Source organism: Cryptomeria japonica, chromosome 11, assembly GCF_030272615.1.
Source record: "Cryptomeria japonica chromosome 11, Sugi_1.0, whole genome shotgun sequence".
In the NCBI taxonomy this organism is placed as follows: domain Eukaryota; kingdom Viridiplantae; phylum Streptophyta; class Pinopsida; order Cupressales; family Cupressaceae; genus Cryptomeria; species Cryptomeria japonica.
This window is the reverse complement of record NC_081415.1, coordinates 587,654,756-587,680,627: the sequence shown is the minus strand read 5'-3', so window position 1 is coordinate 587,680,627 and position 25,872 is coordinate 587,654,756.

Here is a 25,872-nt window from a genome sequence, read left to right as displayed (position 1 = left end):
ATGCAATATATTTATCACATTCAACCTCGATAGCCTTTGCTGATATGCAACTATGACTGTAAATCATTCAAACTCATAAACAGGTACACTTAAGACATCATAACACATTTAACACTAGATTTAACGTGGAAACCCAAATAGGGAAAAACCACTATGGGATTTCGGACCCACTAAGAAATATACCCTTCTAGAGTATGCTCGGTTAAAAGCCAACCCTGTTACAGATTACATAAACACATTGCTAGATGTGACCCAGTTAAGGGATTTCCCTTAGACTTGTTAGAGTCTTGCACTTTGTTAGAAGTGACCTTGTCAAAGGATTTCAAACACTCATTCAAAATGTACCTTGCTAGAGGATTTACTTATAAGACTGTTAGGTCCACTCAGTTAAGAGATTTCCTGTCACTTACAAAATAAATAATAGTATAGAATATATCTACAACTTCACATCTAAAATGCTAAATCAAATTCTATGTGCTCATAATAATCTTGTCATAAGACTTATCTTGCTTCTTGCTGGGCTTCTCAATCTGTTCTTCAATCTTCTATGCTCGGTGATCACTACTGTAGTATCACTATTTTTCTATTTGCCCGCATACATTGTTCATCAACAATTTCTTATTTATAAACAGTTCCTAACCGCTTAATATCCTTGATCACATTTCCCATGATCAATCTTAGCCATCAAATCTTCAAATGTGACTAGGTTCATTGTATCCTTCGATCTGAAAATGTTTTATCTCGCCTTGGAACGTGTATTCCTTCCTTGGAACTTGTGCAAGGTTATGACCGTTCAATTTGCATTGTAGATCTATCTCCTGTGTTTTCGTTGTCGTAGATCCTCAACAAACTTCTTGCACGACATACCAATCATCTATTCAACTCCATCTCATTGGCATTCTACATTTAATAATTTATTTATCCATCCAATGCATTCTATTATTATTCGGTTGTTACTCAGTAAATATTGAAGTTTACTCAATAGATATTCTGCCTTCTTTAACCGATAGCGACACCCTTAGGGTTTACCGACTAGAATCTTGCTCGGTAACATAGAACAATATCAAACCTTAACTAATTCTAAAGCTTGAAATCTTTTCTCCTTCTTGTTCAATCTACGAATACTCATGTATAGGATATCAAAACAATCAAAACAACAAAATCTCATCACTGTCTAACTCGGTAATAGTTGCCCATTGAATAACTTATTATTCCCTTTTATTTTCGCATTCATTCCATGTCACTTAACGACATCTTTATACTTATCAAAACATACTCATTAAGTTATGGCAACATCATACTGAAACAGAAAATCAATTGCTTGACATCAATGACAAAATAATATTATTAGGGCAGTAATCATCCTTTATCAATTATATCATCAATCTCCAACAACCTTCTCAATATCCTCATACCAACAAACTTACTGAAATGCCAACAATCTCCATTTGTGAAATGCTAACAGCGTGACTACTAAAGTGTTTGGTACTTTGTTGGGATATAGGCCTGAATTGTGCTTGCATGACTTCAAAGGATGGTCTGCTAACGGAAACCCTTACTAGCACCTTTTTGTTTTAGAAAGACCAAAAAACCTTCTAGTTATTGGCGCAGGAGGTCGAACCTCTGAAGCGGCTCACATTCTTACGGTTCTTAGTAGAGATACAAAGTTCACCACGGGGAGTTTTCATGGGTACTGGTGCTTGGCTACCCCGAAGAAGTGAGTGTCGAGGGTGGAGCCAGTGGGGTCAAGCATCTAAGTATCCACTTTGAATTGTGTAGCTCGGGGGAAACTCCACGTGAGATTCAAAAACTATTGTCTTGGCCAGCCCTAGGATTTGTGCTTGCATGATCAAAACACTCAAACATTTTCAAAAAAAACAAAGAAACATTGTGTCTGTCATGTTTTCAAGTGTATGCAAAAACATTTCACATTATACTTCACATTTGGAAACATTTTGGATCCTTAAGACAAAACACTTTCAAACATTGACTCTTCATTATTATTGTGTCTTCTTGCCACTAAAAGTCAAAAGATTGAGATTTGGTCACATTCAACAACTTTACAATTGGACAAAATTGGAAAACATTTTGAAAGTCACGTCTAGATTGTTAAAACTACGTCTGCATTCACAATTGAGAGATTACAAGAAAACTCTTGAGAACAATAAGGACTTAAGTTTTCAGATCTAAAGAGCTTCTAAGGCTTATTCCTATAGGGCTTCATTTTTCATTCAACCTATCTTGGTCATACACAGTCAATCATTTTCCTTCACTTGCATTGCCCTCATACATATTTTCCAAATTTGAGTCAAAAGGGTACTTTGCTTGTCCTCGTCAAACTTTGCAAACATACTACAACACAACTCTAGGTGATTCCCGTATCAAGATCCATCATCTTAGGGTCTCATTTGGTCTTCTTGAGTCAAGGTCAACTTACCTCATCAAGAGATCCATCATCTCTTTAGAATCCACACCTTACTCTCAAACATACATACCTGGACTCAAGGTCAACTTACCTCATCAAGAGATCCATCATCTCTTTGGAAGCCACACCTTACTCTCCTACTTTGGTCTTACACTCTTGGACATTGCAAGTTTACCCTAGATTCATCTACACTTCATACACCTCTTGGTCTTCCATAGTCTTTGCATTTTCATACTACCTTTCATTTTGGGTAAAGACTTTAGTCCATGGTTGAAACCCATTCACAAAGGTCTAGAAGGGAAGCCAAAGAAGCTTTAAGGTCTTTAAACATGAGTACCTATGAGTTTGATGGAGATGAATTCTACAATCCATTTGAACACTGCAGTAATATACCATACAATGACAACAATGAAAACAATAATAGAAATGATAATGACAATGACAATGCATCTGTGAATTATTTAGAAGTTGAGGAAACTATCATGGATCCCCGTTTTAATAGATTGGTTCAAGAAATCATGAAAAGGGATAGACAATATTTCTTGCAAGTCGTGGCACAAAAATACTTGATGGATTTGATATGTCACAAATTTTGGAGGATGATACAAACCAAATAAATCTAGTTAATACAAGACAAAGGAGGCCTGATAGTGGTGGTAAGAAAGAGAGTCTCATTCTTGATTCACCTTCATCCCTGTTTCAAAAACCTAAGATTCCAAACACATACACTCATTCTCATGCTAGTTATGATAGAACCTCTCATGAACAACCCCACAGTCGTCCTTTCCTATGGAGAAGAACTACTACCACACATGCTCCTAATGATACCCAAGATAATACCAATGCATACAATTACACTCAAGAAAACATTCAAAATCATGACACGAGGAGACCTCGTGTTAGATTTGGTGGCAATATCCAAGATCATTCTTATGACACCTCCTATCCCCATGGTCATGACATGTATTGACCTAGACCTAGTGCCCCTCACTATAATACCATACCAAGGGGTCCATATTCAAGATATAATAATATCCCTCCTCCATATGAACATATCTATGATCAATACCATCCATATATGCATTATATCCCTCCTCCTCCGCTTGATGGATCAGGCATGGGATTAGCTCAAAGAGAAAAGACACCACCCAAGACTGACTTGCAACAACAAATAAAGGACTTACAAATATAAATGGTGGACATGAATACACCAAAGCAACAATACACAATGAGAGACATATGTCCTTACCCATTTGATAGAAGCATTCCAATGTCTCCATTCCCTCCACATTTTGGAACACCAAAGTTTGATAGATACAAAGGCAAAGGGGATCCTAAGGCACACATAAGACAATTTTTCACAGCTTGCATTGAGGTAGCAATAGAAGAAACATACTTAATGAGATTGTTTCCACAAAGCTTAGGTGAACAAGCTATGGAATGGTTCTCCCAACTTCCACTTGGAATTAAGTCATGGGGTGATCTAGCAAAGGCTTTCATACAACACTTCTCATACAACATTAAAAAAGATGTGCCAGTAGCCACCTTATGCAATACTAAGCAAAAACATGGGGAATCTTTCTCTTCATTTTTAAAGTGATGGAGAGGTCTTGCTAGTCGATGCTCTTGTGATATACCACAAAAACAAATGGTAGAAATTTTCACACAAAACATCAACAAGGGTATCAGATATGAGCTAAGAAAAGCACGTTTGTCTACCTTCAAAGAGGTATTGAAAAATGAATGGCGATAGAAAAAGTCCTTATTGAACAAGGTATCATCAAGATATTCAAAGAAAACAAAGAAGAACCAAATGGGAAAGACAAATCCCACTTTTGGAACAAGAATAAGAACACAGTCAATGATGGGGTAGTAGATGCAAATGTTGTGAAACCTAAGATAAATTTTCCCAATGCAAGTTCTTCTAACTCAAACAATCAAGTGAACAATCAGAGGAAATCAAAACCTCGAAGAAAATACACCCCATTGGGAGAGCCAATTGAAAGAGCATTCAAGAAGCTAGTGGCAAACAAGCTCATAACACTACCAGATAATCCACCATATGAGCCAAAGGTAAAACCAAATTGGTGGAACGATGATGAATATTGTGAATATCACAAGAGTAAAGGGCATTTAACTAGCAATTGTTATAGATTGAAGAATATCAAATAGAATCTCATTGATAGAGGTGACATAGAAGTGGATGGTTACACCTCCAATGAAGAACATGCGATGTTCAAGGAGCCATTTCCTAAACATGACAAGGGAAAAGTCAAAACCGATAATCAAGCCAATTATACCAAGATGCCTTATGACTATGATTTTACTATTAATCACATTTCAATTGACAACCAGTTTTCAACCATCATAATCAAGGATAAAACTCATGAAGGTCCTAACCAAAGGAGTGAGGTTGTCTTAAAAGGTATTGGACCATATTCCTCATCCTCCAAAAATGAAACCTTTGAATGTAATGTTACAACCCGTCGAGGTAAAGTCACCTTGCAAGGAAATCCATCCAAGCCCACAACTTCTTCATCCACAAAGAATGAGTATGACTTTGTAGATCAGTTAGGAAAGACACCAACCCTAATTTCCATCCTTGATCTTTTATGCATATCCCCACACATAAGGCCATCCTTGATAAGACTTTGAGAGAAACTTTCGTACCCATTGATTTGAATGTGGACTAGCTTCAAGCCATGGTGGGATACCTTTCTATTCCACATACCCTCACATTTATAGAAGTCGATGATGCATCCATAACCATGCCTCATAATGCAACTCTACATACTGAAGCCTTTATTTATAAAAACCGCATCAAACAAGTCTTGATAGATGGAGGACTAGTTTTGAACATTTGTACATTGATCACTATTAAACAATTAGGATATTCTGAAAAGGCTGTGAATTCTACGCATGATATCACCATAAAAGCATATGATGACAAAGAGCGCTCATCCAAGGGCACAATCACCGCACCTCTTAGAGTTGGGCTAGTTACGAATGATATGGTATGTCAAGTCCTTGATTTAGAGCTCACATACAACATACTTTTGGGATGTCCATGGATTCATGAAATGAGAGTTGTTTCCTCAACATATCATCGATGTATCAAATTCCCACTTAATGGAGTTGAAGTAACTATTAATTGTGATCTGAATCCAATCATATATTGCAATATCCCACGAGAAAGATCAGAAATAACAATACCAATCAATTGAGAAACTATTCCTTCATTAGCATATGTTGATCTTGAATCCTTAAAACCTTCTACATCAAAGCAAGAAGAGCTCAAAGAAAAATTTAAGGTTAGAGACATGGGAAGTGGCCAGTATATCTTTCATGTTGATCAACTCCCACTATCTCCTAATACATTTAGTCGACATGAAAAACCTACAAATAATTTGCATTATCAAGGAATTGGGTGTGAACCACCTAGTGTTGTGGCTACTAAGTGTGAATGCAAATCTCCTCTAATGGTGCAAGCAGCTCTTGATATCAATAGTCCTAAGAGTCATTCCAACAAAGAATCTATTGAGTGTATCACCAACCCTCTTGAGAACTCATATAGCCTTACCATTTCATCCACTCATCTTCTAGACTTGGATCAACAAGATTTACAAAAGCCCTTACTTATTAGGGATAAAAAATTAAGCTTTGAAAATAAAAATCTCAAAGTCAAAAATAAAGAAAAGGCCTTTAGTCTAAATCAAAATCAAAAGCTATTGGACTCAACAAAAATCAAGGTCAAGGATAAAAATCCTATGAAAGAAAAAGAACAAGAGTTGATCTCCCCTAATATCAAAATAACTGGGGGCAAAAGTTCTAATATTTCAAGTCAAAAAACATACTTGTTGATCCTAAGTCTCCATCATGTCATGATACTTTCACTTGTTTTCACAATCATAAGCCTTCATAACTCATCCACATGTTCCACACATCCTTTCCCTTCTGGCGATACATCATGGACCTTTAATAGAGCTTCCTTGAAGGACTTTGTTGTTAGGGATGCCCAAACTTCTTTAGGTGACACACATATAGGCCTATGTAGTCCACACACTAGTAATTCTATCCCAGTTCCTTTATCGAGGAAGATAGTCACTCGAGATACACATCATCTAGTCAAGGAACAATGTAGCTACAATCATAAGGTAAACCTCTCACATTTGAGGTGGGTGACTTAGTTCTTAGAGAAAATCCTAAGAATCCACAAGACATAGAGAAGAAGGGCAAGTTTGAACCAAATTGGCTTGGTCCCTATGTCATCACAACAGTCTAGGGATCAAGTGCATATCAACTTTTGACACTAGATGTAGGACCTTTGGAATATCCTATCAACAACATGCATCTTCGCAGGTTTTACACATAGATCTTCGAAATATCCTAATTTGTAAATACAAAAAAATCATAAAAATCAAAAAAATCGTTACTTGGTGAAAACCTGGCAAAAAGGTACCTTGTGACACACAAAAAAATTTGGAAAAAAAAAGAAAAGTAAAGAGAAATAAATTCGTTCAATGGTGAAAACCACTTCGGTGGTGCCTTAGACAAGTACCATGGTGAAAACCAGATTATTGGTGCCATGTGTAGAGACATTTCTCCTCCCTCCTTCATGATTCAATCTCATCCCTTCACTTTGCACACACTCACAGCCTATCCATCCATAATAAATTTACCCATTCCCATCATGGCTTGTTATTAATCTACCTAAGACTGGTTATCCATGCATAATAATCCTTCCTTTTCACCCCTTTTCATCCATAATAAACTAGATCCTATCTGTGGCTAAGGAAAAATCCCAAGTCTAGGGATGGGTGTGGAACTAAGAGAATCACATGTTCTGAGGAGTACAGTTTCTTCCAGTTTTCTTCAGTCTATCTACGCACAAGTCCACAATAAAGCAGCACTTACATCATGGATCCGCAATAAAGTTTCATCTTCTTCGCAATAAAGTATCAGTTTCATATGAGACACAAGCAGCAATGGGCTTCAACTAGTTAAATCTTTCAACAGACTTAGGCAACATTATGGTTCAGTGCTATCTATCCTTTTGTGAACATAAACATTGTGACCACAGTCAAATAGACTTATACAAGTGATAAGAGACACTAAACTTGAGGATGTTGGTGTCGAGTCTTGGTTTCCTTTTGATTTTATCTTTTTGGTGACATGTCTTTTAGCTTTTCTGGGATGTCTCTGACTAGAGATTATATCTCCAAGATGTCTTTGACTAGAATGGTGAGGATGGGATATGTTCACCTATTGTTTTGTTGTTTGTGGATTGTCTCTTAGTAATACCATGACTTGTCCAAGGATATGAGGACACTGTGAGTCTAGTATGAACTAGGGGTATTCCTTGTTTGCAACTATCTAATCTCCATGCAAACGGGTACAATGACTTTCTGGGTCAAACCTATATTTGGATTGTCATAACCTATTTTCCATTATAAAGCTCAATGATGATAAAGCACAAGAAGCTCTTTCACTTCCATATCTTCTATCTTCCATCCCCCTTTCGTGATTGACCTCCATCATTCTTCCTAAATCCATGTAGCCTATTATCACATGATTGAGTATAATGAGACACCAAAAATATATGCATTTCATATAGTTTGCACCTGCATTACCACACATTAGCATTTCATACATACATATAGATATAAAAATTGCATCATATCCTGCACACAACACATGTTAGCATATTTTGCAGTTTCGTCATGTAAATAATTATTTGCATTATCATATTCATTTACATTTCATACATTCACATTTGCATAACATATAAAAACATAAAAGAACAAAAATATATTGCATTTCATCATTGTACATATTTGCATCCATATCATAAGCATCACATAGAAACATGCATATAGAAGCAACATCACATAGGTACATATGCATATAGTTGTCGCAAGGATGAATCATCTCATATATATATATATATATATATATATATATATCTCAAAATCATGTGTCATGATACAATGATGTCAAAGTACATATGGCTACAAAATCACCTGAAGGTGTCTACATCATTGTACAAAAATGGTACCAAAATTGATACATAGGGAGCCCTCTAAGGCTATGATGAACTCCTTCCCTCGGAGCCAGCCAGCCTTGACAGAGTTTGAGCCCTGGAAGTCCTCACCCCAAGATCATCTCTCTTGCCCCTCTATCTAGTGGTGGTGGAGGACCCATGACCCCACCACTAGACGCCTGTCACATGTCTCTCCCTCCAGTGATCGTCATAGTCTGTGATGGTCTCTGGAAGCCCCTAACCCACTAATCAGGTGGTACAGCTCCATAGTACAAGTCTCTCTAGTAGGCTATCTCCTCCCTTTCCCATAGAACATAGGCATAACTCGCCCCAGTGTCTTATCTTTCTCTCCTACTTGTCCTCAGTGTCTCCTCAGAGTCTGTGTAGTGCTAAATAGCCTAATCTCTCTCTCTCTCTCTCTCTCTCTCTCTCTCTCTCTCGCTCATTGTCCCTCAGCTGTCTCTTGAGCCTAGTCCCATCCCTCTCTAGATATTGAATCTCATCTGCCTGTCCTTGACATATCTCTCTCAAGGATAGTAGCTCATCCTCCTCTTCTCCTCCCTCCTCACCCTATCCCTGTCCTAGAACCTATGTTGTTGGCACCTGTAAAGGCAGTCCACCTCTACCTCTGACTACATGAGCCTTCCTCTCCTCTCCTCCATATTTCCTCCGATCTATCCTCCTCTCTTCTACCGCACCTTGTCTTTGTCATCTGCCTCTGCCTCCACGATCCCTACTATCATCTCCACCATCCCCACCATCACCCTCTATCAGCTTTGTTGGATCTGTCAGCCGTGGAAATAGATGATCTGCCTAATATGCATTGTATTCAGCATCAATCCTTGCATCCTCCACATCTGCCAAAATATCCCAAGGCATGGGAACCATCTCTTGCATCTGTGCCATTGCCTAATCATAAGACAGTAATGGACCTAGAAGTGCCTGATCTCTCACTATCCGCGCATACATCCCTGAGCTATGTGGCATCCGTTGTATCCTGCCAAACTACCACACAATAACATATGGTGTCTGCCTAATCAGATACCTACTCATGAACAGATATGCCAGCTCGACTGTGTCATCCTCCCACTCCTGACAATCTCGATAAGGCCTCCATACCACATTGTCTACCTCATCAATCACTCGGCGCCAGTACTCTAGCCTCCCAATCTGTGGCTGAGAAGTAATCATATCATACAAATGCACATAACTACACCCATGTCCCCTGCCTCTAAAGTGTATCGGTCATGTAATCGGAAGATGCTCATATGCCCATACCTGTAATAATGTCACTCCACACCCCAATCCCATTGATCCATGATACATAAAATAATGCAGCTCATAAAACAAGTGTGCTAGCAGACATGGCCCCCATGCAAACCTTGTGTGCTTAGTTACCAATGTCTCCAGAGTCCTCCCGCATCCCACAACCAACCCTTGTGTCACCCTATCCAGACAGAGGAATCCACTAAACACTCTTGCCAACACTGCCAGTAGAGCCAATCTTGTAGCTATCATGGTGTCTCAGGCCACATGTATTGCCCTCATCTCCAATCCTGGATCCTGGAACACTCATCTCAATGTCTCCCTATCTCCCTCTCAATCGTAAGGAACTAACTCCTCATCAATCGGTATCCGCAGTATCATGTACACATCCTCTAAGGTGACTGTCATCTCACCCATCAGAAAATGAAACATGCATGTCTTTGAGTGCCATCTATCGGCTAATGCAGTTAGTAACCCCATTTTCCCCCAAAAATTAGGCATATAAATAATATATCATAATCCCATGGCCTCAACTCCTTCTCTATCCTCCAATATAAACTCTTGGCATAATCCCTGAGTTGACGGGTATCTCTCCCATGACTCTAGCATAGGTAGGTCCTCCTGCAGTTAAGAAAATCAACTATGTCAATCCTAGTAGTACTCCCTATTCATCACAAAGTGCTGATTTTTTATCCTAGTGCTTATATCTATCATATGACACTCTATCCTTGTAATACTCCTTGTTCATCACAAAGTGTTTCTTTTATCTTATCTATGTTATCCTTGTAATACTTTAGTGCATCCTCTTGAGTAGCTTATCCAATTAACAACGTATGTTCCATCACAAAATTGTCTATTTCATCTTATCTAATTGACAACGTCTGTTCTATCACAGAATTGTCAATTTTAGCCTAATCCAATTGACAACATATGTTCAATCATAGAATTTTCAAAAAAAAATTTGGTACTCCGTGTTCATCACAAAGTGCCTCGTTCTATCCTATCCTGGGGCCTCTGCTTGAGTGTATCTTTTTGAGTAGTTTCCTGATTGGCAACATATGTTCTATCACATAAAGGCCACTCCTAGCCCTATTTGCTATCTTAGTCTTCCTTAGAGGACCTGCTTTACTACATCCTCTCAACAACTTATCCAATTGACAACATATGTTTATCATAGAACTGTCGATTTGACCTTGAAGACATAAACATGCATTCATGACACAAACGCGCTTAAATACTACACAGTCATTTCTACATTTCACAGACACGCTTGGATTACACAGGCATGCCTCTATCATGCATATGCATGCCTGACCTGCACAAATTTTTCTACATTTCACATACATGCTTGCATTTGACATAAACACCTTTCAAATCATAGACATGTTTAAACTAGACACAGACGCACGTAACCTAACCTGACATGCCTGGCACCAACCCAGACACACCTTAACATCTTTTTCTCCACTTGACAAGTTTCTACGACATACCTAATATACATTTATTGCCCTACCTAACATGAATTTATGACAATAATAAATGCACCAAAGTACAAGGAGGTTTTGTGGTACTCACTGGCTCTCCTGCATCTGCTGGCCTCTGATATTGACGAATGCGATCGAATCTGTGCACCAATGCCATCGCTGTTGAATGCTGAGTGTTGTCTCTCTCTGAACTTTGATCTCTTATGTGTGTGGATGACAATGAGAATGTTTTCCCTTGTAATCTATCTTATAGACTACCCTAGCCCTAGTCTCCCAAGTTAGTCTTCTTTATCCCATGACTCTGTCACTCTATCCTATCTTGTCAGTCCTTTCTAGCCTTTCTTTCTTATCGAGAGATTGTTTGCTATCTTTTCAAACATATTCATCCAATGTCTCGAGGGGGCATATCATTCCCGTCTCGGGGCAACTTTGTATCAGTTCATCTTATCTTCTTTGAAACAACGTGACAAGTTGCACTGTCTCAAAGAGGTGCAAAATGTAGACACCTAAAATTGCCCTATCTAATTAAATAAATATTTTTATTTATTTAATTATTTTATCCTAATTCTTCAGTTATTTAAATAAATCTTTATCTATTTAATTAATTCATTAATCCTCTTCTAAGCCTTTCGTCATTTAAATAAATACTTTTATTTATTTAAATTATCCTTTTCCTAAATTAAATAAATAATTTTATTTATTTAATTGATCTCATTTCTTCTATTAATTAAATAAATCTTTATTTATTTAATTGATCTCATTTCTTCCATTAATTAAATAAATCTTTATTTATTTAATTAATTCATTATCCTTTTCTACCCATGACACATGTCATTCATCTCTTAATTCTTACACTGCCTACCCCTTTATCATTTTATTATTTCTTCTACCTATCCTTTAATCCTAGTTGACCATCTATCTTTTACACCTCTTAATCTTATCCCTCTATATCTTACAGTGTCTTCTATATAAGAGGATACTCTCGTTCATTATCAACCCTAATTGTCTAATAAGCATTGTAGTTGTCTAATCAATCTTATGCAATCAAGCCTTTTTGTGATCCATTCTTTGTTGAGCTCTTGTGCACACATAAAATATGAGAGCAAACATATCAAGCAAGATCAATGGAGATAGGAAGAATGGAGATTCAAACCCTAGTTGACATGTGATGGTATAATCTTCGTGATTTTGTGGATTTGCATTGTCTTAGGTAATCTTCATATGTTATGGCCGATCTTTGTTGTTGTTAGGCTAGGATTTTGTGGTTGAATTCATTTAGTCTTTCAATATTGTTGTTTCCATTATCCACTTTTCACCATACACACTAACAACTAAGCTCTAAAATTAAAAATCTCCCCCTAAGATCAACATTTTTCACTAACCTACACTCCCTCTTTGACATCAATGGCAAAGATGAGGTTTCAGAAACCAAAGGTCTCATCAAAATTTTATGCACAATCCTAGATATATACACATAGACTATACATATTTATATGAACTTAAACAAATCAGAAAAAAGATTCTTCAACAAGGCATAGTCACTATTCCAATTCTTCTTCATGCTTTCCAAAATGGATATATGACCACTGAATAACAAAGCATGTACCTCAATTGTTTGCAGATTTGCCAAATCAGATGTGACTGTTGCATCATTAGCTTCACTCAAGGAAATCATCATTGTCTCCATTTTAGGTGCAATAAGACACCTAAGTTCACTTACTCTGCTAACCATCATGTTCTTCTCATGAATCAGACTCTTGATTTTTTCAAGTATTGGAATCACTTGACTCTCTTGAGTGCTCACTAAAGTTGTTGATAGAGGATCAAAGGACTGTGATATGGTTGCCAATTTGTCTTCATTATCCTTGATCTTCTTATAAAAATTATCAACAAGCTTAGATAATGACAAGCTTGACTTATATACATTTTTGGCTTAAATCAAAATTTCCTCAATAGTCTTAATGCATGTAATCAACAACTTTCTCTCAATTACAATTGCATTTTTCAGCATATCAAACCTTTTGAACTAAGGATTTTGCTTATTTTTCAAGTGTTTCAAAATGTGTATTTACAATGCTAATCAAGGATTTCAATTGGTCAAATGCGGAATCAAATGGATCCTTCACAAAGGAGGGCACCAGTTACTCCAAATTTCTGGATGCTTGTCTCAATAGTTCATTGTCCTCAACGTGACATTTCAAAATCTCTTCTCTTGCCTTAGCCTGTGCAAAAGATACAGACTTCAACTTTTGGATTAGAGCGAGAGAGGCCAATTTACCAGACCCTGTGAGAGTTTAGGATCATCTAAGATCTCTTTATCCTTCTCTAATAACTCCTTTATAGCACCGACAATGTCTCTTTCCTTAGTGACTTTAGCCTCTTTAGCATCATCACCCTTACCTGGAATGCTGGTCGCCGAAGGCTATACGGGAGGATTTTGGGTATCCTCAACTTTCCTTTCTTTAACCGCCTCATCTTCTTTCTTATCCTTCTCATTCTGCATCCTCTTATTTGGACCTTTCTCTTCCATAATAGAGGGATCATTTGTTACAAGCTAGGGTTGTCATTGCACCAAAAGATCGACCTGTCAATGCTTGATACAACCAATAGACTTATAGAATCCATAGGAGGCTATTAAACCATGTCACAAATCCCCATGAGGGATACAGACCCACTGCCAACAATTGGTGCAGGATCGCCCTTCTAAGGGATTCTAGCATTTGTTTTGTTGTGACTTTGCTTCTTTAAAGGCCATTGTAAATGTAATAAGAGCCATGAGCTCATTGGTCTTGTTTAGGTCCTAGTTTAGGTCCTAGGTTTTCAAGTCTTGGTTGAGGTTTCTTGTGGAGTAGAGGGAATTTGTGCCATTGATGAGTTTGGGGTCCTTTTGGCATGGTGGTGTCCATAGGATAGCCCAATTTAGGCCTAGAAGTCAAGAAAAGCAACATTGCAAAAGTTGCTCAAAAGTTGCAAAAGTTGCATGACAACTTTTCAAAGTTGTCAAGCAACTTTTCCACCTAATGGGTCAAAACATTAGTTTAGCATGGAGAACCCTAATTTTGGCACACAGACCAAGGAAAGGATGCTATATATTGTTGCAAACCCTAAAATGAGGGATTGGATGTTAGTTTGTGCGACCAAGAGAAAGAGACTTTGACCGTGACTGTAATTTTGTTGCCAGTCGGCACAAATGGAGCACAAAAGTTTGATAATGGATTGATTTGTAGACAAAAATATGTTGAGAGACTTGAATTGTGTTCATACTTTCATTTTTGAGCATTTAGGTTAAGTGTGGTGTGCAGGTTTTGTGTGTTTGTAAATATTTTGTGAACTAGTCTTCCACTGTCCAGATTTGGACTGTTTTGTGGAAATGGGTTGACAACTCCTATCCCCATTGTGGACTCACCATGAAACCATGGGGAATAGGAGTGTAGACCCTATTCATTACCTTAGAGCAAGTAGGGCCCTTGAACATGTAGGGAAGCCATCCAAAGACCCACTCCTAGGTGAGACTGGACAGTGCCTGGCTAGGAAGGGTTAAGGTTGCAGAGGTCCGTGAGAGCAAGGAAAGACAAAGGAGGATGCACCCTTTGGAGGAGTTGTAGAGAGGGGTGTCGAGAACCATTGGTGAGAAGAAGGAGCTTCCACCAATCCAGATAAGGTGGAGAAGACAGCAAACCATCACTGTGACCCTGGCAGGCCTAAAAAACCCTCTATAAAACCCTCAAAAACCCCAAAATTCACCTAGGGCAGTGTACGGACACTTGGAGGCCCAAAAACAAGGAAATATTTGAGCTTTTACTAATTGAATAGCAGTCCTTTTGGGGAGTTTCACAAGTTTGGTCATCGTTTGCAAGAGGGAGCCCTAAGAGTCTGGAATGGAGGCCTAATTGGGCACTTTCCTTGTAGCCCTATTTTGTAGGAAAGAAGTAAAATAGTGAGACTGGTAACAAATAGGAAGGTATAAACCTCTTGGGGACACATGAATGGATGGAAAACTATGTCTAAGACCTATCCTACCCTTGCTAGGATCTAAGGAGGTGGAGAAGAAGCCAAACCCTTATTAGCCTAAGTAAGGGTTCTTTTGAACCTCATGAGTAGGTGAGACCTTAAGAGAAGTACTACAAGTTATTGGTGGGTGGATTGGGCAAGGTTAGGGGATTCCACAAGCAAGGGAAATCCTAGAGACCCCAGGGTGTGTCTAGAACACTTGGTGATCCAAGGAGAGGGTCAAAGAGCATAGACTAGGCTAGTCTATCCCATACCCATTCCCATCAACAATCCCCCTCCCAGCATCACTCATTGTGGCCTATGTGATTCAAACCTGTGACCAAGCTCTAATACCACTTGTTACAAGCTAGGGTTGTCATTGCACCAAAAGATTGACCTGTCAATGCTCGATACAACCACTAGACTTATAGAATCCATGGGAGGCTATTAAACCATGTCACGAATCCCCACGAGGGATGCTGGCCCACTGCCAACATCATTTACATCAACCTGTGCATCATGTGCTTGTCCTTTTTGCACTTCAAATGACACATCATACTGGTTTTTCTACAAAATTGGTTTGAGGATTTTCTCTGTATCCTTTATTACTTCAATATTTAGACCTATCATAAGCTTATTGACTCTAGTTTTGCTTCTAAACTATGGCTTAGCTTCTTGAAGTATTCTATTCATTTTTTCAACTGCTATTACCTGACATAAATTCACAATTACATACTCTCTTAACCTTTCATCTTCCTTATTTATAGTTTTTCCTTCTCATCTCTAAAATATCATACAAGATCTTAGGTATTTCAAACATTATTTCTACTAGAGCTCTATTGTACACATTCAAATACTTAACAGTAGCTTCCTCTAAAGTCCTTTTTTGATTATCATCAAAATTGTCATACCATTCAGACATTGCCTTCAAATTTCCAAGCTTAACAATCTCATCTACAATTTCATCTAATGACACAGGAGGTTTAACTATGAATCTTACTTGCTTAATTACTTTGTCTATTCTGGAGGATTTTGGTTTCATGCTAGGCTTAACTCCACTAGATGGCTTATCCTTAGAAACTTTAGTGGCCTTAGCTGCTTTGGCCTTTACCTCCTTAACTGCATCATTGGATTTTGTCTCCTCCTCATCCTCCACAATAGTTTTCTCCTTAGTCACCTAAAATTTATGCCTTCTGTCCTTCTTGCTGGATGGATTCCCTACTAGCTTCTTTGTGCTCACCAGTTTTGGACCAGATGGAGGTACTGATCTTTTGGGTTGCATTCGCCTCGAGGAAGTTCCTAGACCATTTTTCTTGGTTTCTTCGGCATGTGTAGTCCTTTCTCTTGCCTTATGGACCTCTTCTTTGGTGATCTCAATTCTTTCAACATATGCTTCAACTTCTTTCCGAACCTTTCTCACAATATTTGGATTCTTGAATTATGAGTGGTGTTGCAGGTCTTTCTCTGTAAAGCTTCCAAACCATTCTTCAGATGCATCTATGGGACTGCTCAGAAGATGTTGAGCATATATCTCAAGGATGTCACCTTCTATCTCATACCCCATTGGCATTATCCATACAGTTCTTAGTTCCACCTCTTCCATCAAACATTCTTCAATATTAACCATAAAGCATAGGGTATCCCTATACTTCTCAACAATCTCCTTAGGGATACTTTCCCTTGATTGCATAACTCCTTGGAAGTTCTTGAAATATCCCAAAATTACTTTCTTCCAGTTTTTCAAGTCGCTCAAACTCATAATATAGTTGTGGGTTTGGGCAGGTACTAGAGCATTTGATGACCATTGTACATTGCTAATCCCCAAAACTTCATTCATGAAGTAGAAAAATAGGCATAGAATGAGTGTACCGTATACGAAGGAATTCTTCTTGTTCTTCTTAATCTTTGCTAAGTTCTCCATCAGTTGTAACTGAAGCAACTTGCATACGTCAAATTCCTTGTTCTCCCAAACCATTTGATAAGCAACATAGATGGTCGTTCCGCATACAAAATTGTCTTTGTTGGAGTGATATATTTTATATCCAATCACCATCGATTCAAATCTTACATCATGTTCCAATATGTCACTAATAGTCATGGCTCTTTTGTTAAACTGTGAACCGATTGCATCTGTCACCATTTGGTTTTTCATCGCCTTCAACATGAGTAATCCATCAGTTGAGTTGAATCCTATCACAACCTGGATAGCTTCTTTGGTAATCTTATGCGGGTGGTTTAGCCACATGAATTCATCATGGATTCTACTTAGCACGTACTGAACCCAATCATTCTCATCAAATATTGGAAACCTAACCACCTGAATGAACTTCTTCTCCTCCAACACTGTGAATTCAAGTTTCAATTTTAAATTATCATCAAGCGATTGGTTATTATATAGATTCGGGATCTGTGATCCACCGATTTCATCAATGTTCAATTATATGTATGCTCTAACATCCTCTACATGCAATACACAGTACGAAATAGATGAAAAAGCACCAAAGGGATCTATTTCTATTGATTTAAAAGGGTGCCTCTTGAATTTTGGGTGGGATCTCTCTGTAATATCCACAACCAAAGGTGTAGCCATTGTTCAAAAAATTTTAGGGTTTCAAGGTTCTCATATAAATACCTTGTTCACCGGACTAGTGTTCCCTGCCGATTTTCCTCCTCACTTTGAAATCGCTAAAATATTCTCTAAGCGCTCACTCAAACACTATCACTTTGAATGAAAAGTGACAAATGAATTAATAGAGATGCCTTATATCATTCGCAAACCTAACTTTTCAGTGTAATTAATGCACATGTCCTTAGGTTCTTTGGATACTCTGTATCACAAACTCACTCAACAAAAATCTTCTATGGATATTCAACACTACTCAAGCACTTCCAAAAATCCTTTCAATAGATCAGTAATCATCAAATACAACTTCTGCAACCTATCGGAATCAGGCACAGATCTCAAACAAGGGGTTTAAAAGATTTTAATTAAAACTCCCCCAAGGCCATATTCCTTAGCTTAGTTACTAGATGAAGTTCAAGCACCGGAATCAGGTGCGGACCCACTCCCTGCATCATTATTGCTCTTCTTCACCCATGTCTTCTTCAACTGATCTCTTATCTCTTCAAATTTTGCTTTTCCCTTATCATCTACCTTCACATTCTTGTTATTGTTTGTTGGACCATTTCTATTCACATTTATGCTCTTCCAGAATATTGCAATGTGACCGGATTTGTTGCAGTTGTAGCACACCACATTTCCTTGTCTAGGCCTGAAATTTCCTCGATTTCCTCTTGATCTGCACTGGTCAGCAACATGTCCAAACCTACCACATGCTTAACATTTGATATTCCTTCTATTTGGAAAGTTATTCATCATATTTCTACATTCATTTTCCTTATGCCCATACTTGTTGCATTTAAAACATTGACCAGAGAAAGATGGACCATTCTAATTCATTATATTTTTGCATTGACTAGCCATATGACCAAATTTATTGCAAATAAAATAGTTACCATTGAACTTATGGACATTAGGTTGCCTTGTCGGACACCTTTTAGCTTTATTCTTCTGATGTTGAGACTTAGGATTGTCTTGACCAGATCCGGAGCTTTCACCTTTCTCAAATCCAAGTCCTTGCTTGTCATCTTCCCTCTTATGACTTTCAAGCATCTTATTAATTTTGGATAAGTTTATCCTAAATTTATCCTTGTAACTATTTGCAGCTTCAAGATCATATCTAAGAAGAAGGATCTGCTTTCTAAGATCTTCCTCATGATGTCTGTATTCTTGTAGGTCAAGCTTCAGTTGGCCATTCTCACAATCAAGTTTGAAGCATTCATCATATTTGTCTTTCAATAACTAAGCAAGATTATCCTCATTCTTCTTCCTTTCCTCAATCTCATTTGTCAATTTCATCACAATAAACTCCATCTCATTCTTTTGAACAATATTATCTCTAACAAGTTTCTCACATTCTTTTATCTTCTCTTTCAAGGCTTGGTCATCAATGCTTTGGCTTTCTTTCTCATTTACCTTATCAACAAGTTCCTTCATCTTTTCTCTTGATTTGTTCAACTAATCTTTAAATGATTCAATGAAGTTCTCAACATCCCTAAGATTCACTTTCATTTGTCGGACCTCTGCTTGGGATTGATCAAGATCCTTAAGTGTCACAATAAGCTGATATTGAAGACTACCAGAATCTATTGATTCACCCTCCCATATCCTCCTCAATTTTTTAGGCTTCTTTCGAGAAACTAGGCTCTAATACCAATTGTTGGAATCAAGGAACACTAAGAGGGGGGGGGGGGGGTGAATTAGTGTTCTACATTTTTTAACTTTGTTAACTTGTTCTTTCAACCACTTGATACAAATAAAAAAAAAGAAAATGCAAAAACATAGAGCAATCAACAACAACACCATAACACCAAGATTTTTATGTGGAAACCTGGTTAAGGGAAAAACCATGATGGGGGGTGAACCCACAATATAAATATACTCTGCAAAAGTATAAAAATATTACATAAGGGAATGCACATGCATTCTAGCACATTGCCTAGAGCTCACAACTCAAAACAATAAGGGCTACAACCCTGAGAAGACTCATTGTCTTACAATATCTTTTATAAATATAATTGGAATGTCTGAACTAAAAAATAGTATGTACAAATACCAAGGTATAGTTTCGGTTAAGCTCAAAACTCTTCATCTCAAATTGCTCTGCTACACTGCTCTGTTCTACTTTTCTTCAATATTCCAGAGCAAAAATCCTTCAATTGTGCATGTGAAACTGTGCACAAACGCTCACAAGCACTTCCCACACACATCGATATCAAAAATAATCATATATATCAATCTTATAGATCCGCAACATGAAATTATGTCTTCTACATGTCGGCTTCAAGAACACTTTATAAATAATGAAATGTGTATACAAAGTCGGCTCAATTCGAACTTTAATGTATATGCAGAACAAAAAGAATTAACCACACACTACCAAAATTATCTAACAACATGCCATGATCACATAACTAAGCACCAAAATCAATCCACATAATCCGCACAATGGTTATTTATATAATACTACTAAACTGCTCTACCACATTGAGAACCAACACATCGGATTATCTAACTTAACCATGAGTCAACACCGGATGCCACAAACCTAGAATATGGTAGATAACACATCCATAATGCTTCCCTAAGATCCACAACACAAGATACAAAACTGTATTGAAGTACGGATCGATCAACCTATTCTCTATCAAATACTCTATTTTCCATTCTAACAAACTTAACCAAAATCAATCACTCTTCCGGTATGAACATACTAAGCTATGGGGATGGGTGCATTAGCATTAGTTTCCATCAATGACAACATTGGATCATTTATGTAATGTTCCTTTCCAATAGAAAGAATATTATCATATCTTATCTCTTTCTTCTTTCATGCTTCCACTATTTCCTTTAGGGGTTGCATTTTTCATACTTTGATGGAATTGTATATCACTTATGATTAATCTCTCATAAAGGGATTTTTTTTATCCTTATTCTAATTCTCTCTCTCTCTCTCTCTCTCTCTCTCTCTCTTTGAAGATTACCTCTTCTTTAGAGTAGCATTTTACATATCTTAATGTCTTTTCTTCATGTGAGTATATTGTGCATTTTCCCTTTATCATTTTTTTATCCTGATTTTTCCGTAATCATGCCCTAATTTCAACTCTCAAAGAATATTTCACATATCTACACATCTTGAGTTAAACCACTGATTTGGATTTAGCATTATAATCACAATAGCTCACATCCACAGAAATTTGGAATAAAGTGGTTGGGACCAGGCACCCAACATAGTGGTCCTACGCTTTTTTTCGTAAATTTCGAGAGGATGATTGGGCGGTCTTATCTTATTCAAATCTAGATCATTGTGAAAATATATTGATTCTAAGTCATCCTAAAGGTGATTTCAATTATGAAATCCCTATATAAGGCATCCTTCTCAACTCATTTTAATCTAATCCAATCTAAGCAATTCTAAGCCTTCAAGCAATCAAGCATTCTAGCATCCGTAAAGCATTATTAGGCATTTTTAGAGGTCTTCAAGGCTACATATTTCTTCATTCATTCATTGTGGAGAAAAATTACATCATTCATATGCAAGCATGTGTGTTTTATTAGGTTTTTGTCATGATCATGCCATTTCATACAACATATGTGATTGCATTCAAGAATCAAAGCATCACTATCAACAATTGCAGATCTGAGGTATATCATTCCATTGTTTATTTTAGTATTTGCAATATTTTATTCAAGGTTAATTCCTAAACCATGATTTGACTTAGGCAAACCCCTATTCCCAACCTATTTCCCCTTCTTTTTATGTGCAAGAAGCAAGTACAAAGCTGTGATCCTTAGGATTAGCTTTATTTACAATGACGAATAGGTTCCCCTTTGGACGGTTAAATGTGTGGAGGACTGGTGTGATAGACGTATCAGTCTTGACATTTCAAGAGCTCCTTCTAGGGATAGATCCGAATATTCTTAGATTACTCAGATCTAGGTTTGTGGCTCAATCTGACGACTAGAGCTCACTGTTCATGTATTTTTACTTCAATTTTGGCACATTTGCCCTAATTTCAACATTTTACAATTCAACTTGAAAGAGGGTGTCAAATCCTAATCAGTGAATCTAATAAGAATTCTTAGCCCTATCCTTGTTGATTTGAGGCTAGATCTATTAGGTTCACCCCTCTTTAATGTAGTGGTCCCTAAGTCCAAAATTAGTGGTTTTCATACACCTAATTGTGGAAACCCTCATTTTACACCCTTACAAAAATATACCTTTCAGGCCAAAAAAACACATGTGGATCCTCTCCAAGAGAAAGAGGGGACCAAAACACATCTTCGAAAGATTAATTCACTGATCCACAATCGCCAGAACATAACCAACAACATACCAAAACGCTACACGTCCATATAAGCAATTAATGATCAAAATATACCCTCCAATGCAAATAACTCTAATCTGGATCTCCACATGATATGGCGAGACCCATAACACATTGAATTACCTTCCACAAAACATATCCAAACCATAGATAGGTCTTGTATAGAATATAACAACCTGCTACAAAATATAACACAACTTCTAGAGAACACGAATATTTTCAAACCACAAAACCAACATATCCATGATACGAAAACCATAACCAAAGAAGATAACAACATCAAACAATTTCATCAACACTTTTCATACCTAAACACTTCCAGAACAACTACAACATCAACACAACAAGATATCTATACACCATAGACATTTTTGACCAACAATTATTTGAAACATCAATTTTGACATCAATGACAACCACAACAACACATACTTCCAACAATCTCCCCCTTTATCATTTATGGAAACACTTGAATAAACTCAACATGCAATCAACCAACATTTGACAAATTTGCAAACAATATTGCTTTGTCAAAAATACTGCAAATATTGCTCCTTCTATCTCGATCTTCTCTAACTCTATCTCTCCCCCCAAAATAGAAACTTCTCTATCTCTATCTCTCCCCCTTTGTCTTCAAGGACAAAGGCCACAAAAACACTACACACACCACTTCTCCTCCTAAGAGAAGCCACAACATCAATCCAAGAAAAGAAATAGGCATGAAATCTTCCCTCAGAAAGATGCACCTCCATAATGCACCTAGCTAGAAGAAGGAGAGGCAATAACCCCAAGCTTCTCCCGAAGAAACTCAAATGTATCCTTTGCCAACACCTTAGTGAAAATATTTGCAACCCGCTCTTTTATAGAAATGTACTCCAATCGAGCTTCCTTCTCAACAACCTTCTCCCTTAAGTAGTGATATTTGATTGTAATATGCTTTATTTTTTAATGCATAACTAGATTCATCAAAATTTTTATTGCACTTGTATTGTCATGGTGCACATAATAGGAATTGCTTCATCATATGGTAGCTTGATATCTTTAAGAGTCTATCTCATCCATATCACCTATGTACAACAAGATATCATTGCAATGTAGTCTACTTTAGCAGTAGATAGTGAAACTAAATCTTGTTTCTTATTAAAATAGGAGACCAATTTGTCTCCTAAAAAGAAAGCACCACCACTAGTACTCTTCTAGTCATTAATACTTCCAACCCAATCTGCATCAGTATAAGATTTCATCATGAAATCTCCACCTTTTTGGTACCAAAGTCCAAATTCCACAGTACCTTTCAAATATCTGAAAAAAAATTTCATAGCTTGCTCATGTGTCACCTTTGAGTTTTCTTGAAATCTAGCCACCAAACAAATAACCTACATGATATCTCGTTTAGACGCAATCAATACAACAATCCACTAATCATCGACTTGTACTTATTTTTTTCAACCTTCGAAGACTCATCATCTTTTCTCAACTTATACCTAATGGTTAAATGAGTTGTCACTCATTTACAATCATGAAAACCAAATTTCTTCAACATCTCTTTCACATACTTGCTTTGTGAGAAAAAAATTTCATCTTCAGATTGAATAACTTGTAACCCAAGAAAGAAAGACAACTCACCAATCATTGACATCTCAAAATTTTTTTGCATCTCTTTAGAAAACTCTTTAGATAAACTATCATTTCTTTCAAATATAATATCATCCACATAAAATTTAGCAATCAACTACTTAAATCTCCATCAATTTTAAAATAAAGATTATTGTCTATTGTACCTTTCCTAAAATTTTGTTGAAGCAATTACCTATCTAATCTTGCATACCAGGCTCTAGGTGCCTATTTGAGTCCATACAATGCTTTCTTCAGTTTGCACATGATATTTGTTTCTTTTGTTAGTCTGAATCCATCTGGTTGCTCAATGTAAATTTCTTCTTCCAGATCTCCATTCAAAAATGTTGATTTGACATCCATCTAATGAACTTTAAAGTTCTTGTATGTAGAAAATGCAAGAAGCATACAAATATCATCCATCCTTGCTACCTAAGTAAAAGTTTCTTCAAAGTCTATGCCTTCCACCTGAGAGTATTCTTTACATACCAGTCTTGCTTTGTTCCTTGCAACTTGTCCTTGCCGATTTAGTTTGTTTCTGAACACCCATTTAGTTCCTACCACATTCTTGTCCACCAGTCTAGGTACCAGTTCCCAAGTCTTGTTCTTTTGAATTTGATTTAGTTCTTTTTCCATGGCTTTTACCCAACTCTCATCTTGACTAGCTTCTTCATAAGTCTTCAACTTAGTCATTGATAGAAAACAATAATTGGTCTATTATTTAACTTCTACAATCTTCCTTCGTATTTGAACACCTTTTGTCTTGTCTCTAATTATTTGGTTTTTTGAATGATGATTTTGAACATATTTAGTAGGAACTATTGTTGAGTCTTCTTTTTCTTCTTCTTTTTCTTCTTCATTTGCTTCCTTCTCCTTGTTATCTTCTGGATCACTTGTTTTCTTTGTAATTGTTGGAACAATCTCAATACCAGTCTCAGTATTAGATTCAATATGATTCCATTCTTCACATACCTTCACATTTGTACTCTCTACTATTTTGTTCAGCCTTTTGTTGAAACACCAGTAAGTCTCTCTATTTGTAGCACATCTCAAAATGATCCCTTCGTCTACTTTGGATTCAAAATTCCCAAAATTTTCCTCATCTCTTCTACTATAACATTTTCTTCCAGATATTTTGAAGTCTTTCACAGTAGGAAGTCTTCCATTCCACAGTTCATAAGGTGATTTAGTATGATTTACCCTAATCTGCATCATGTTAAGAAGATATACAATAGTATGTACTACTTCATTCCAATATACATTAGCCAAATTAGCATCCTTTAATAAAGTCCTATCCATCTCAATAATAGTCCTATTCTTTCTCTCTACAACACCATTTTGTTGAGGAGTCCTTAGAGCATAAAAGTACCTTCTAATTCCATGAATTTCACAAAAAATCTCAAAACTCCCATGAAGTGAATTCTCCTCCTCTATCTGATCTTATTGCACTTAATCTTAGCATCAACTTGATTCTCAACCATGGATTTGAAAACTGTAAATCTATCAAAAGCCTTAGATTTATCCTTTAGATATATAATCCAAGTCATTCTAGAAAAATCATCAATGTGTAACATGAAATATCTTTCTCAGTTTAATCCTCTTGTCCTTGTAGGTCCACATAAATTTGTATGATCAGCTTTAGTGGTTTTGTAGTAGAATACTCCTTATTCTTGAATCTCCTCTTTGTTTGATTTCCCAATTGACATTCTCTACGCACAGTGTTAGTAGGCTTCACAAGTCTAGGTAAATCTCTAACTACTTTAGATTTTCAAATCTTGATCATATTATCAAAATTGACATGTCCCATTCTTTTGTGCCACAACCAATATTCATTACTCTAAGTGAGTAAACATTTACTTTCTCTCTTATCCTTGACATATTATACATTTCCACCTGTTCTAACTCCTTCTACAACCCTTTTACCAATCTTTTCTTTTTTGATCACACATCCGGTGATACTAAACAAAACTTCATAACCTTTTCTACACATCCAACTAACACTTAACAAACTATGTCTTAATCCCTCAACATAATAAACATCATTAGTTTTATGCTTAGCATCAATAGAAACACTTTCAATACCTCGAATAGTTGCCCCATCTTCT